The sequence below is a fragment of the Haemaphysalis longicornis genome, unplaced genomic scaffold, assembly GCF_048455015.1.
Source record: "Haemaphysalis longicornis isolate Haplotype H1 unplaced genomic scaffold, Haemaphysalis longicornis Haplotype H1 scaffold_4, whole genome shotgun sequence".
Lineage (NCBI taxonomy): Eukaryota > Metazoa > Arthropoda > Arachnida > Ixodida > Ixodidae > Haemaphysalis > Haemaphysalis longicornis.
Genome location: NW_027526361.1, coordinates 185,349,318 through 185,363,598, shown reverse-complemented (window position 1 = coordinate 185,363,598; position 14,281 = coordinate 185,349,318).

Here is a 14,281-nt window from a genome sequence, read left to right as displayed (position 1 = left end):
CGCCTACTAGCGGCCCGCTAGCATTTCCGCATGTGGCGAACAGGTCCCTCCTAGGCCCGGTCACTCAGAAAAGGCTTAGCATTGCCGCAGTGTACAGTCACCGCTTTACGATGCCGCACCGACGACGATCACCAGCCCAATCTTTCATAGCCCTATCACCCCTTCCACGCATTTATAAACTGCTTTTCAGCAATAGTCCTGCTCTGACGGGCGTTGACAAGTTATAGGTGCTACGGTGTGTGCGCCCTATCGCGCATAGACTTCACAGTGGACTCCTTGTCGACCGTGCAGGGGTATGGCTGCCGCGGTCGCATGATAAGCTGTGTTTCCGCCTACGGAGACGCTCCGTGTTTTTCATTGTTATTCATACCTTGTAAACCATACGCTACATCTACAAACACAACTAACCTGGTATCACGAATGGCACCGATCGACATTCGTTCCTACTAAGATACGCCTTGCCGCCGTCGCCGGAGCGCTACTCGCCAGAACCGCACCCATCTTTCCCCCAGAGCCGGGAACGTTGATTGGCTACGGCATTTAAAGGGGCCCACCAATTGTGGCGCAGTACTGTTCCGTGCTTCGTGCATCGTAAAGGCTGCGTCAAGCATTCTGCCACACGTCAGAGTGTAGCTGTATGGCGAAGAGGATCGGTAGGTAGACAGGAAAAGAATGGAAGATCTTTTTTGCGTGTTTGTGTGGCACCTGCTTTAAGTAGAGACGTAATATTTATTTTTTGTTGTCGTAAAGGGGTACTCTAGCGATTGCAAGATTGAAATGGCCACCTTCAGAAGCCTATTAAGGGTCCATTTAAGCAGATGCAGTCAGGGAAATCACGGAACGACTTGAATCCCATTCAAAATGCTCCCAGTAGAGTAGTTTGTACCGTGCAAAAAAACAGAAAACTACAGTGATGAGGCACGGGGGCAACTTCCATTGTTCTTCTTAAGTTGTGTTAGGTTTTGTGGCGTGTGCAGCATGACATCAACGCGGAGGCCGCAGATTATGGCTGCTTCACGAGGAGCTTAAAGGAATGAAGACCGAGCTTCAAACTGCCATCCTGTTTTTTTAAACGTAATATGCTTGAGCGCGCCGGAGTGAGATAATACGCCCGTACAAGCAAAAAAAAAAACGGCGAAAGTGCAGACGGCGCCACACAGTGAACCTGTAGATTGGGCTAGTTGGTAATTCTGCTTCTAGTAATTCTAGTTCACCATACATTTGTTCGCCATACAGGTAGTCACGGAGTCTCTTCCTTGCGCAGGCATAATTTCTGTGGTACACTTGGCGCATCCGGTGGTCAAAGTGTACCGCGTCACATAACAAAACCTTCCCCTTAAAGGGTCTCTGCAGCACTCCCCAATGACCACTGGGTATGCATTTTGGGGTAAAGTCTGTTGTCCCAGCAAGCTCCTCCTGCAAGAATTATGTAAATCCGTTCACTATCACCCAAACTACGTGCGATGAGAAATCTCGCATAATTTTTCCCTCTCAGCTCGACCGCGGACAATACGACGAAAGCTGCGCGTGCTCTCCTGGAGAGGGGAACGGCTGGCGGCGTTCTCTTCAGCGGCCTTCGATATATCACCTGCCGGGGAGTTTTTAGATGCGATGCTCAGAGCATCTCTTGTCGGCGGCCCTGTCCTCCCTGCGTGCGTCCGTTGTTGTCCGCGGCGTGCGTCCGTTGTAAGCAGCCACTCTCCCGCTCTCCTCTCCGATAGCGAACACTCTCTCGCGAGGGCCATTGGATTGGATTCGATTGGATTGGCTTTGCTTGGCTTGGCTTGGCTTGGATTGGATTGGATTGGATTAAAGTGGATTGTGTTGGATTGTGTTGTGTCATAGCCGCGGCAGACGCACTGGCGCCGGCGCGTGCCCAGGTGAGAGCGAACACTCTCTTTCAACATCTGCGGGTGTGCGGCCCAGTGTGCTCTCACTCCGCCGGTGGGCGGCGCTGCGCGAGGTGCTGCGCATGTGCAGTACTCTCTCTCTCCGCGGTCTCCTCTCCTTGGGGCGCGCTGCGCATATAACCGGTGTGCCGCTCTCCGGTGCCCTTTCGGTCGACGGTTGCTCTCCGCTTGCGCTTGAACCCCCCTCAGCGTCGCATCAGGTATAGACCAGGTATGGTAGTTGTCCATCGCCAACTTTGACAGCCTAATCTTGTATGATGCTGCTTGAGAATTACCGCCCCATTTCTATTACAAGCAGTTGTTGCAAGCTTCTTGAGCACGTTATTGCTAATTACGTCTATGAATTTCTAAGTGAACGCAATGTACTATCAAAGCATCAGCATGGCTTCAGAAGGGGGTTATCTACTGTTACCCAGTTAGTTACAACTGTCCATGAATTTTCACGTGTGCTTGATGTTTCTGGGCAAACCGATGTTCTGTTTTTAGATCTTTGTAAAGCCTTTGATAACGTGCCACACGGGAAGTTGTTACACAAATTACAGCGTATAGGATTACCTACAAAAATTGTTCAGTGGATTCAGGCTTATCTTCAAGATAGACGTCAGTATGTAGTCATTAATAAGTTTTCATCGACTGTTCTTCGTGTGTCCTCTGGAGTCCCACAGGGAAGTGTGCTAGGGCCACTTTTGTTTTTAATTTATGTTAATGATTTAGCTTCTGTTATTCCTGAAAATGTGTCTGTGCGTTTGTTAGCGGATGATTGCGTCATTTTTAAGCTAATTTCCTCACCGTGTGATCATGCGGCTTTACAAGATGCACTTATCGCTATCGATAACTGGTAAACTTTTGTTTCCTTTGTATTGTTGTCTGTTGTTTTCTACAATTATGTTTTGATGTATCCGCTCCTGCTTGGGCCAGCACATTGGCCTGCAGTATTGTGAAATAAATAAATAAATAAATAAATAATAAATCTTGATGCTGAACCGAATGACCAAGAAAAACTGTCTCCCCCTTGTTTTCATTTTTTTTTCATTTTTATTACCCTAAAGGCCCTTGCGGGCATTACATAGGGGGGGGACAACAGATTTGCACAATGCACTCTAAGCAGCAGAAAGTAAATTTTAAAAAAAGTGTTGAAAAAGTACACAGAAGGTTACAATAAACAGGTAAAACCGCACACAAAAACAAGCGTAAGTATTACACTCTCATTAACAGAACAAATGTCAAACTAAATACACGGGGTAGGTCCGACCAAAAGTAGGACCTAGGCAACAAACGAGAATAGACTATATTTTATTGCACACATTGAAACAGTTCAACAATTTCCTGGGTGAATTTTTCGTGGTTAGTAATTGTGGCAATACGCTCTGGGAGGGCATTCCATTCACTAATGGCTAAGGGTAGGAAAGAAAGGCGGTGCAGGTCCGTACGCGAAAATTCAGACTGAACTTTGTTAGGGTGGTCTACACGTGCGGAAATGTGTTGGGCTGGTTTTATTCTTGAGGCAGTGAAGTTGTTAGGGTGATGGTACAGCTGATGAAAAAATGTAAGCCTGGAAATTTTTCGTCTTGTTTCGAGCGATTGAAGACCGAGATTCCTTTTTATCAACGTAATGCTAGAATGGGGCGTGTATTGTCCTGATATGAAGCGGGCGCTCTTGTTTTGCAACGATTCTATTTTCGTGGCCAAGTACGATTGGTAAGGATTCCAGATTATTCCAGCGTATTCAACTTTTGATCTTATAAAGGAAGTAAATGCGAGCAGTTTGGTATCTTTATTGGCTTGACGTAAAGAACGACGAATGAGACCAAGTTTCTTGTAAGTGTCACCTAAAATTGAATCCATATGAACTTTCCAAGACAGGTTGCTTGTGAGGTGAACTCCTAAGTATTTAAACGAATTGACAGGCTCAACAATCACGCTATTCAGTGTATAAGCAAATGAAATAACTTCTTTGCGTGTGGTGAAGCGCATTAGTTTAGTTTTTTTACATTAATGTTCATTTGCCAGTCGGAACACCACTTTTCCAATCTACACAAGTCGGTTTGAAGTTTAACACAGCTAGAATGGTTCGATACACGCCGATAAATTACACAATCATCTGCGAATAACCTAAGAGAAGAATTTATGCCAGCACAGATGTCATTTATGTAAATTAAGAAGAGAGTGGGACCAAGCACAGACCCCTGCGGAACCCCTGATTTGACTAGCTGAAACGAAGAGTGTACATCATCTATAGAAACGGCCTGTTGCCTATTTCGAAGATATTCCTTAACCCACCTAATAACATTGCGTTCTATTTTAATGTTTACCATTTTATGAATGAGGAGATTATGGGGGACACGATCGAATGCCTTTTCAAAATCGATGAATATGGCATCCGTCTGCTCAAGTTGATGAAGGGAGTCATGAATATCAGTTGTAAGTTCAAACAGCTGGGTTTCACAAGAGCGCCCGCGCTGAAATCCGTGCTGATTCGGGTATAGAATGTTATAATTTGTCAGGTATGTCATTATTTGGGACGATAGGATATGCTCAAGAAGCTTGCATACTACGGAAGTTAAAGATATTGGCCTGTAGGTAGAGAAATCATTTTTATCCCCCGCTTTGAAGATTGGTACCACATACGCTAGTTTCCAATCCTCAGGTATTACACCAGCATCAAGACACTGCTGGAAGATAAGTTCTAGGATTAGTGCGGAGTACTCTTTTGTAACTTTGAGTAGTTTAGTGCTTATGCCATCAGGACCTGGACTTGAATACGTTGGCAATCGCTCGATCGCTTTTATAAGTCCTTCGGAGGTAACTAGAATACAAGGCATGCTGTGCGGAAGACTAGTGAATAGGCTTTCAGAAGGTATCGGACTCTCGTCCACAAAAACACTGCAAAAATAAGAGTTGAAGGTATTTGACACCTCTAGACAATTCGAGTGAGATTCGGAAACAAGCTGAGGCATTTCTTTTGAACGCACAACCGCAACTTTTAATACTCTTCCTTTTCACGCCACAGCTGTAGAGGACAAGGCGGTGTCAGTTCCTTCTTCCTTACCGTGTCATTTCTCTATAGCTGCGTTGGTCCGCCACTTACTGTAACTGCCATCCTCTGTAAACACAAAGTTGAGTGGCGTCAGCAGCGAAGCAGGTGTCGTATGACGTTCTGTCCTTCTAACGAAAGGCCCACGCCCTGTTTCCCACTCTTCGTGATTTGGCACATCGTTCTTCAGTCGCTTCGTCCCAACACTTTCTCCACCCCTCACGCTAGTTGCCAGAACTTCTTCCGCATTAAGAAATAGGTATGGCTTGACTGTTCATTGTGTGGTCGAACCTTTTGCAGCTCACCACAAAGCAGCCCATGGCAGTTTTTCGCAAATTGTGGTCTATGTGCCTACCTGGACCCAGAAACGGTTAGTTTATGTGGCGTTTGCACCATGGCCACAATGTGAAGGGCGCAGATGGCGGCAGTTTCGCCAGGAACCGAACAAAATAATGAGCGAGCCTCAAGCTGCCATCCCGCTTATTGAAACGTAACGCAGGAGCGCGCGGGAGTAAGAGAATACGCTCGTACAAACAAAAAATGACAAAAGCACAGGCGACGCCATTCGGTGAGTCCCGGAGCCTCTTGCACAGGCATAAGTGTTATGGTACGGTACACTTGGTGCCATCCGGTAGTTGTTTATTACAACACTACCAAGTTGTACCCACTTATAGTTCAGTTTCTTGGATAAAATGTTTAATCAGTGGCTTGCCGATTGCACAGCAAGATATGTTATGGGTAAATTTACTATCTGTGTATCACAGGAATGAGAATAGGTCATCATAAAAGGGAGATCAGTATTTACGATGTGTGCACTTGTGTGAGATTACATTTTTAGTGCGCAGAATTCTTTGCAAAGTACCCATACAGCAAGGACCATGTAACAACCTCCATTTCCACAATAATGCAGATATCGCACAGGTTGCAAATGTAGTCTTTATAATAAAGTAAATGGAGATAATTGGTGAGGCGAAATATCGGAAAACCTAAAAATAAGAAAAAATATTAACTTATTACAGAAATTGGCGAACCGTGTAACACCCTGCGTTTCCACAATAATGCAGATTTCCCGAAAGTTCATAATATCATCGTTATAATAACGTAAGTGGGGATAACTGGGTGGTCGAAATTTCGAAAAACTAAAAAATAACGAAAATATTAAGAAATTACAGGGCATGGCAAAAAGTATAACGCATGTCATTTCCACCAGAATGCAGATTACGCAAAAGTTCCACCTGTAATCGTCAAAATAGCGTAAATCGAGAGAATTGGTTGGAAAGAATTTGGAAAAAACAAAAAAGTTTCGGTGGAAACAACTCACCCTCAAGACAAGTGGCATAAGAATGCTACGCATTAGCAGATCATTCTCTGAATTTCTGCAGAATTTTTATACCATGTTGCTTATAGAGTTGCTTGCGAGCCTCACCTTGCTTGCGATCCATCTCTTCTCGCTTTCGCGTTATCACTTTTCGCCTCCAACACAAAAGCGGGAATGTCTTCTAGTTTCCGAGGCTGTTTTGTGACTGACTCTGTTACAGGGAGCGCTTTAAGCGCAGTCGGTGGAGCCGTCATGACAGCTTCACATTGCTGAATCTGTTACAGTGCCCGCATTAAACGCGGTCAGTGGAGCCGTCGTGACAGCTTGACATTGCTGTCTGTTACAGTGCCCGCTTTAATGCAGTCAGTGGAGCCGTCATGACAGCTTTACATTGCTGACTCAGTTACAGTGCCCGCTTTAAACACAGTCAGTGGAGCCGCCATGACAGCTTGACATTGCTGACTCTGTTACAGTGCCCGCTTTAAACGCAGTCAGTGGAGCCGTCATGACAGCTTGACATTGCTGACTTTGTTACAGTGTCCGCTTTAAACGCAGTCAATGGAGCCGTCATGACAACTTGACATTGCTGACTCTGTTACAGTGCCCGCTTTAAACGCGGTATATGGACCCGTAATGACAGCTTGACATTGCTGACTTTGTTACAGTGCCAGCTTTAAACGCAGTTAGTGGAGCCGTCATGACAGCTCGACATTGCTGACTCTGTTACAGTGCCCACTTTAACCCAGTCAGTGGAGCTGTCATCACAGCTTAACATTGCTGACTCTGTTACAGTGCCCGCTTTGAATATAGTCAGTGGAGCCGTCATGACAGCTTGACATTGCTGACTCTGTTATAGTGCCCACTTTAAACGCAGTCAGTGCAGCCCTCCTGACAGTTTGACATTGCTGACTTGGGCCACTGTTTTAGTTTTGGTTACCAACGAGTGTTATGGCGTGCTATATATAGCCCAGTTTTATATTACTCTAACGGCAAGAAAATGCGCTCGCTTTGTTGGACATTCGTGTACGCCTTTTAAAATTGATATTTCTCGCGTAACAATTATCAAGGCTACGTTTTTGCAGTGTTTTCATTGGTCATTCTTGGATGTTTTTATGTCTGGTTGTCATATAGAAATATCTTCAAGTTGAAAGGAGCTTGTGTCTTTATTGATGTTTATGAAATCGCAGGAACCTCACTCGGAAGGTTGGTCCGTGCTTTCGCTGCAGATGCCCTTGAAACAGGAACACCGTTCAATTCCCGGCAGGAAGTGTTCGTGCCACTATCGTGTCAGGTTCTCTAAAAAAGCTCAGACAGGGTGTGTTAAGGACAACAGCAAATGCCGGTAGACTTACCCAATGTATCGCTGCCATGCGGCAACATCAGAGGCAATTTAAAGAAGGGAGTTTTTTTATAACTCGAAAATAAAATATACATGTTGTAAGAACCAGACTCGGTTGTAGCAGATGTGGGCTTTCTACATTTTATTGAAGAGCGGGCCCGGCCTGAACGAGGAGGTCCGATGACGAGCAACCGCCGAGCTGCTCGGTCACGTTCCAACTCCGTGAAATGCGTGGCACAGCTGAAAATTCCGTGCCAGCACAGCTGATGGTAACAGCGCTGATGAAGAAGAAGATGAAGATGGTGTCGCTGCAGGGCTTCCCCATAACTCAGAGCGCCTGGTGAGAAATGGATGATGTGTGTTGTGCGAAACGAACAAAACTATGTACAGGGGAGGTAGGTCCGGTTTCAAAGTCCTTACGTGGTCCAGGTGAAACCATGTTTAAAGGGACACTGAAGTGATATGTAAACATTGCGGGATTACTAGCGCAAATTGTAGTCCGGAGTCCCCAGGCCATGTTTCGACCACTTTAGGCGCGTTTACGCGATTTTATTTAGTAGAAAAACTAATTCGAAAACGCTGTCCTCCTCTCTTTACGCTCGCCCATTTTCTGTGGCGTTTTCGTGTGACGTCAGGAGGGGATGAGCTGGCAATTGGCTGCGCCACGGCTGCGCTACTGCACGGCTCCCCGGCCGACCGAGTCAGTCGGCCCAGCGTTTCGTCCGCCGGCCGCCGGCGGGTCGTCGCAATCAAGGAGGTTAAAAAAAAATTGCTTGGTCGCAATTCGTTCGCTTAGTTGAAACGAAGCCAGGACACGTTTGTGAATAGAAGTATGTGCCTTTCTTTACTTGGTTTGTTTGTACACTGTATCTAGCTCCAAGTCAAGGTCGCTTCACACAAGCGCTGCACATGCGACGCTTCGCTGACTGGTACGCCAGTAGGAAAATATAAGGCCTCTTGAAGGCGGGAGAAGAGTCAGCGAAGTCAATATAGGTACTAAGCAAATAAAATCAACTGATATTTTTACCGTACAGCGTAAAACTAGGGCGCGGGAAGCACTTTTTTGCGCTGGGCGAACAAGCACAGCGGTCAGCAGCACGACTACGCATCTGCGAACGCTTTTCCGTCTACGAAATGCAATTGCTAGACGTGAGCTACTGTGGAAACTCGGGCGACGCTTACTGCACGATCGCAGTACAACAAATAGTCACCTAAGCGGCTTGAATTGTACAATATATACCCTATATTTGCAAAGCAATTGCGTCCCGCTCCGTGGCCTAGCGGTCTGGGGCGCTCGGAATTTACCGCAGATGTTTTGCGAGTCACAAGTTCGAATCCCCGCGGGGACGTGTTTTTTTTTTTTGTAAGTTAACTTTTTTTGTTTTCCGCCGATGTTTTCTATATTGAGTTCACCTTTTTTGGGGCCGCAACGTTCATGGCTACACGAACTAGTTCACAAAACGCGCGCAGGCTGGCACTGGCGCGCTAGCGAGTTCTCGGTGGCGTGCTGTTGCCATAAGCACCGACTGCTTGCAGGCAGTGGGCACAGGCCAGAATGAACAGACCCTTGGCCTGGTGCGAACACGCTTTTTACGATACAGGCATGAGGGAGGCAAGCTCCAAATATGGGGGAAAAGCGCATGACATTTGGGCGTCTGCGGGTACGCGGAGGGCGTTCATGCACTGCGTAGGTCTCGGCTAGTGAATGCTACGACTACAAGCCGTCCTGGGAGGCTTATCTTGTGCATTTTACAGCCGACAACATGGCAGAAGCGCGGTACGATGATTACTGAGATATTGAGAATGCCCATCCAACAAAGCCATTGGTTATGTTTTACAGAACCGAAACCGAAACTTGTGTGATTGCTAACCTTGGGCATCGTCCAATCACGGCGCCCCTCCTCTCAACGTCACAGCCTTAGTTGGTGCGGCCGCCGCAAACCGCGCATGGTAGTTTTTCTTCTTTCGCGCTTTGTAAAATAATTACCGATTTGTCAACCGGATAAACGATGAAAAGTGTGCTAATTTGAGCCAGTCTACGCAGTGCAAGCAAAAACGGGAGCTTGACAAATTCACTTCAGTGTCCCTTTAAATTATGGGAGCACTCCAGATAAGTCCGTTGACGGCCTCCGGGGTGTAGTTTGGCCTAAGGTGGCCTTGACTGCGAATGCAGCAAGGGAAGCGCCTGCGCACGGTGGAGAAGTCCCGATGCAAAAGTGACGCGAGCCGCAGCCACTGCGTAGACGACACGGCGATGCTTTCAGAATGGGTGGTTTATGAGCAGCCACTTGCGATGCAGGTACACTGGCGTTCGGCTGCATGCACAAACAGGCTTATAAACTTGACGATGAAGTTTTCAGAACGGGTTGGATGGGGGAAAAAAGGGTGGGCAAATGCATATTTTCGCGATATTTCTTTTGATCAATACTGATTAAAAAATAAAAAACAAAAAGAACGAAAGGATTCGGCGGACGCCTAGAAAAAGAACCCTATTACCGTGTTTTGTTCACTTCCCCCCTTTTTTTCCTGATGCAGGAGCGATATTTTTCTTCAGTGCCACCGCACTTTTACGTTATTTTGTTTCGTATTATCAATATAATGTACAACACTTGTTATTGTGCATCAGCCACAGACGAAGAAAGGAACGCCAGCCAGATCTAGGCCTGCTTAAAAAAGCCTTGTGGACAGGTGCTGAATCGTAGCCAAAAAAAGATGACTCTGGGCACGCTCGGGCTCTGAGGCATACATTGAAAAGGAGGTAGACGAAGTTCTTGGGTTCTTGGTTCGCGCGGTTCCTATTGTTCTGTCAACGCCTCTTATGCCTGGACCGTGAGCCGCGAACTCGCTGCCCTACCATCCGATTTTTCTCTCCTCCTTCGGTACTAAGGCGAGCGCATCTGGCGGTCGCTCCTGTAAACACGCCGGCCCGCCGCCGCCGGGGCATAGCGGCCCGTTTCACGAGCAGACGACACCTTGCCCACCGCGCTTTGTCCAAGGAGTTTTATACAACCTCCTTGGCTTTGTCACGGCTTCTATATGCAGACAACACTCAAGTGGTTTCTTTATCGCTGTTGCGAGACAAGAAACTGCTAACTAAAATGAATTCCACTTTCTTGAAACTCATTTTTTCACATGAAACAAAGCGTCACACGAATAGCGATATAGTATCGTCTGCTTAGAGCACCGGCTTTGCGTTGATTTGCGGAATGTTTTTTGTCGCCTGTTGTTGCAGAGCTTGCAGAGCCAGTGTTCCGTTTGATTTGAGCAGTAATGCGGTGCTGTTGTCTACCAGGCTGCTCCTCGAGCCGCCGACGGAAGCAACCAGGAGTGTCATTTTAGCCAGCCCATATCCCCCTGCGAGAAAAGTGGCTGCACGCAATATTACGAGACGCCTTCCCCAGCACCGCAATCAAGGACCGCTCTGTTGTATGTAGCCTGCAGTTTCATCCAACTGACTTCAAGAAAGACTTCACGAGGCGGCTTCTCAAGCCCGGTTCAGTGCCCAGTGTGTTCGGCGAACCGGTTGGGAACTTTGCGGAAAATGTCGAGAGCATGGCAGTGGTCAGTGTGTCTGCGAGCACGACTGTGGCAGCCGTACCCGGCAAACTGGCTCCATGCCTTCCACAACCGGAAAACACGCCAGTGGCAACTGTGTTCGGTGAAGTGGTGACGTCCATTCCACAAGTCGAAAGCACGATTCAAGGCACAACGCGAAAGCGTAAACGTACTGCCTCAGGCGTTTCATTGGCACGCGGACAGCTAGGAGGCACAAACGAAGCGCCAGCCAAGTCTCCAAGGCTCAACCATAAACAAAGTGGCGACGACAGCAACATTCAAGGAAGCGATCCCACAAACAATCTTGTCGAACTTCAGCAAGTGGAATTAGGTGCAACAGCCGAGGGTCCCGGTACGTTCAATGCGACGGGAACGATAGTGGTTTATGCTAAGCGTTCACTCAAGACACAGACACCATTCAAACTCTATCACTCGACGTACTTCGTCCACCGCAAGCGATGGCCCGAGAGAGAGCGGGCACGCAAACCAAAAAAAAAAACGAGAGACTGAGAAGGATGGTGGATTCGTATAAGGAACTGCTGAAGCTGAAAGAAGCCGCGCACGTTAGCGCATTTCTAGAAGTGACGTCCGATGCCGAAAAGGGCAATGCAAAGGCACTGCTAATCGTCGACCAAGTCAAGAACTACCAGAAGAAAAAACCACAGTGGTCAGAAACCACGCTCAAACACAGCATCGTACTCCGAAATTTGCAAACGAAGGCATATGAGTACTTGCGCTCTGAAGACCTCCTGAGGTTGCCCTGCAACAAGACCATCCAGAAGTACATCGGCGCAGTTTCGGTCGAAGTTGGGTTCACTCAGCTAGTTCGTTGCCGCCTTGAAACGCAAATACAGACCTTTGAAACGCCACAATCAAAAGTTTGCTCGCTGCTCATAGACGAAATGAGAATACGACAGAAGCTGCAATACCACAAACAACGGGACGCTTTCATTGGCGACGTCGACATGGGCGCGGAGCTGCAACACCTTGTCGAAAGCTAGCAGAATGAGTTCCTGGCAAACTCAGTCCTGTGCTTTTTGCTATGCGGCCTCCACGGACGATACAAAATACCTGTGGGGTATTTTTTCACCAAGGGAGCACATGGGAGCAGCTAGCAGAGGTCACATGCCACGAGATACAGAAAACATCGGAGATCGGATTCGATGTCGTCCGCCTTGTCACGGACAATCACAAGGTTAACGTGACAGCCATGGAAGTTCTGTGTGACGGAGCGCTGCACATATCCGCTCCGCACCCCGCGGATGCCACGAAGAACGTCTTTTTGGCTTTTGATCACAGCCACATAATGAAAAATGCAAGATCCCAGTTTCTGGCAAAAGACATCGGTGGAGAAAAAAATATCAGTATACCTAAAGATGATCTACAAAATGCAGGAGAACTCAATAGTAAAGCCAATCAGGTTCCTTACGAGCAAACACCTGTACCCCTCAAACATTGCGAAGATGAGCGTTAAGCTAGCCGTGCAGTTGCTGTCAGCCGCAGTAGTTGGAGCCTTGAAATATTTCGAAGAGCAGGCAGGCCACACTACAGATGTGGAATTTGCATCGGCAGGTCCTACGATTCACTTCCTGGAAGTGATGCAGAAATGGTTTACTTTGATGGAAGTAAGCACCTTCCAGCAGTACGTTCATTGCAACAACATTGATTGCTGCCCATTCACTGATGTAGACTACGGGGGGATCTATTGGCTGGAAAATGATTTCACCAATTATGTGGAAGATCTGCGGGAGGCAAGCGAAGCTGAAAACTTCTTCAGCAAGGAAACGTGCCACGCCCTACTCTTTAAAACACAATCAAATGTTGCCTGCATATGACTCCTGCTGACTGAGAAGAAATTTAAGTTTGTTCTCACTCGCAAGATGTCGAGTGACCCTATAGAGGCCATGTTCGGATTCTTGAGGCGCAGTGCAGGATGTGATGATGCCTTGGACGTCAGGAGCACAACATGCGGTCTCGAAAACATGCTAAAAACCGGAATCGTAGCCGCTTCCAGTGGCAGCAACGTGCAGAGTTCGGCGACATTCACGTCAACGCAGCTTCTCCCAGTTCAGCAGGCACGCTGTACGACCACACCAACCACAGACCTTATTTTGAACACAGCAGCAACGCATCTAAGGGAGCACTTGCTGTCAGACAGGCCAATTTTCTCTAACCCCGACGTTGCCAGCCTGGCAATGATAGGAGGTTTTATTGTTGGAGGTGTAAGCTAGCGCATTGCCTGCGCTGAGTGCGCCGCAATGCTTCAGGCACCAAACAGCAGTGCTCCAAACCATGGCCTCATAACGCACCAAGACCGCGGCGGCCTTTACTGCCCGACGCAGGAACTTGTCAAAGTTCTTGTTTGCCTACACAGATTTGCTGACTACGTACTCTCGCAAAGACGGTCAGTAAAGAAGCCTCTTGAAGTATGCGTGAAGAGGCCCGTACAGGAGCTCATGAGCCTGCTCGGGTTGAGCTGCGGCAACACCGATTCGGACCACCGGAAGGTTCTGCTGGAGCTAATCGCACCAAAGCTCATCAAGCCCCTTTTCGCCAACTATGCACAAGGGAAAACCGACACGCACGCTAACGTGACGTTTCTTCAGAAAAAGCCCTTGTCAACAAAAATCGTGAAATTGTAGGTGTGCGCCTGCAGCCCCCGAGACGTACGTCGTGCCATATAGCACCGACAAAAGTGTCTGGAATCCTCACCGGGTCCTGGGATGGACCATTTCACACACGTGCTGTTGTGGTATAGCGCGCAACTTTGTCAACAGTGTTTCTGATACAGGTGTACAAACCATTCCAAGAACAATATTTTCTTAGACTGATGATATCGATTCTCACGGTCATCATGTGTATCTAATTTTTTGCTGTTCTTCTATTTCGTTCCCCTTATCCTGAAATTGTGCTCAAATCTGTGCCTTCCTTTCTTCTCCACCTCGCGCGTATATTTGACAGCACGCCAATCTTGGTGTGTATACCGAATTAGGTAAATGAAGCAGCATCAAGACGTAGGGGCGCAGCCCAAGATAGTCACGGTCGAAGTGCCTTCGGTTCGCCGAGCGATGATCAATTTTTCACTACTGCTAAGGGTCGTACCCCAACAACCACAACGAGACGGC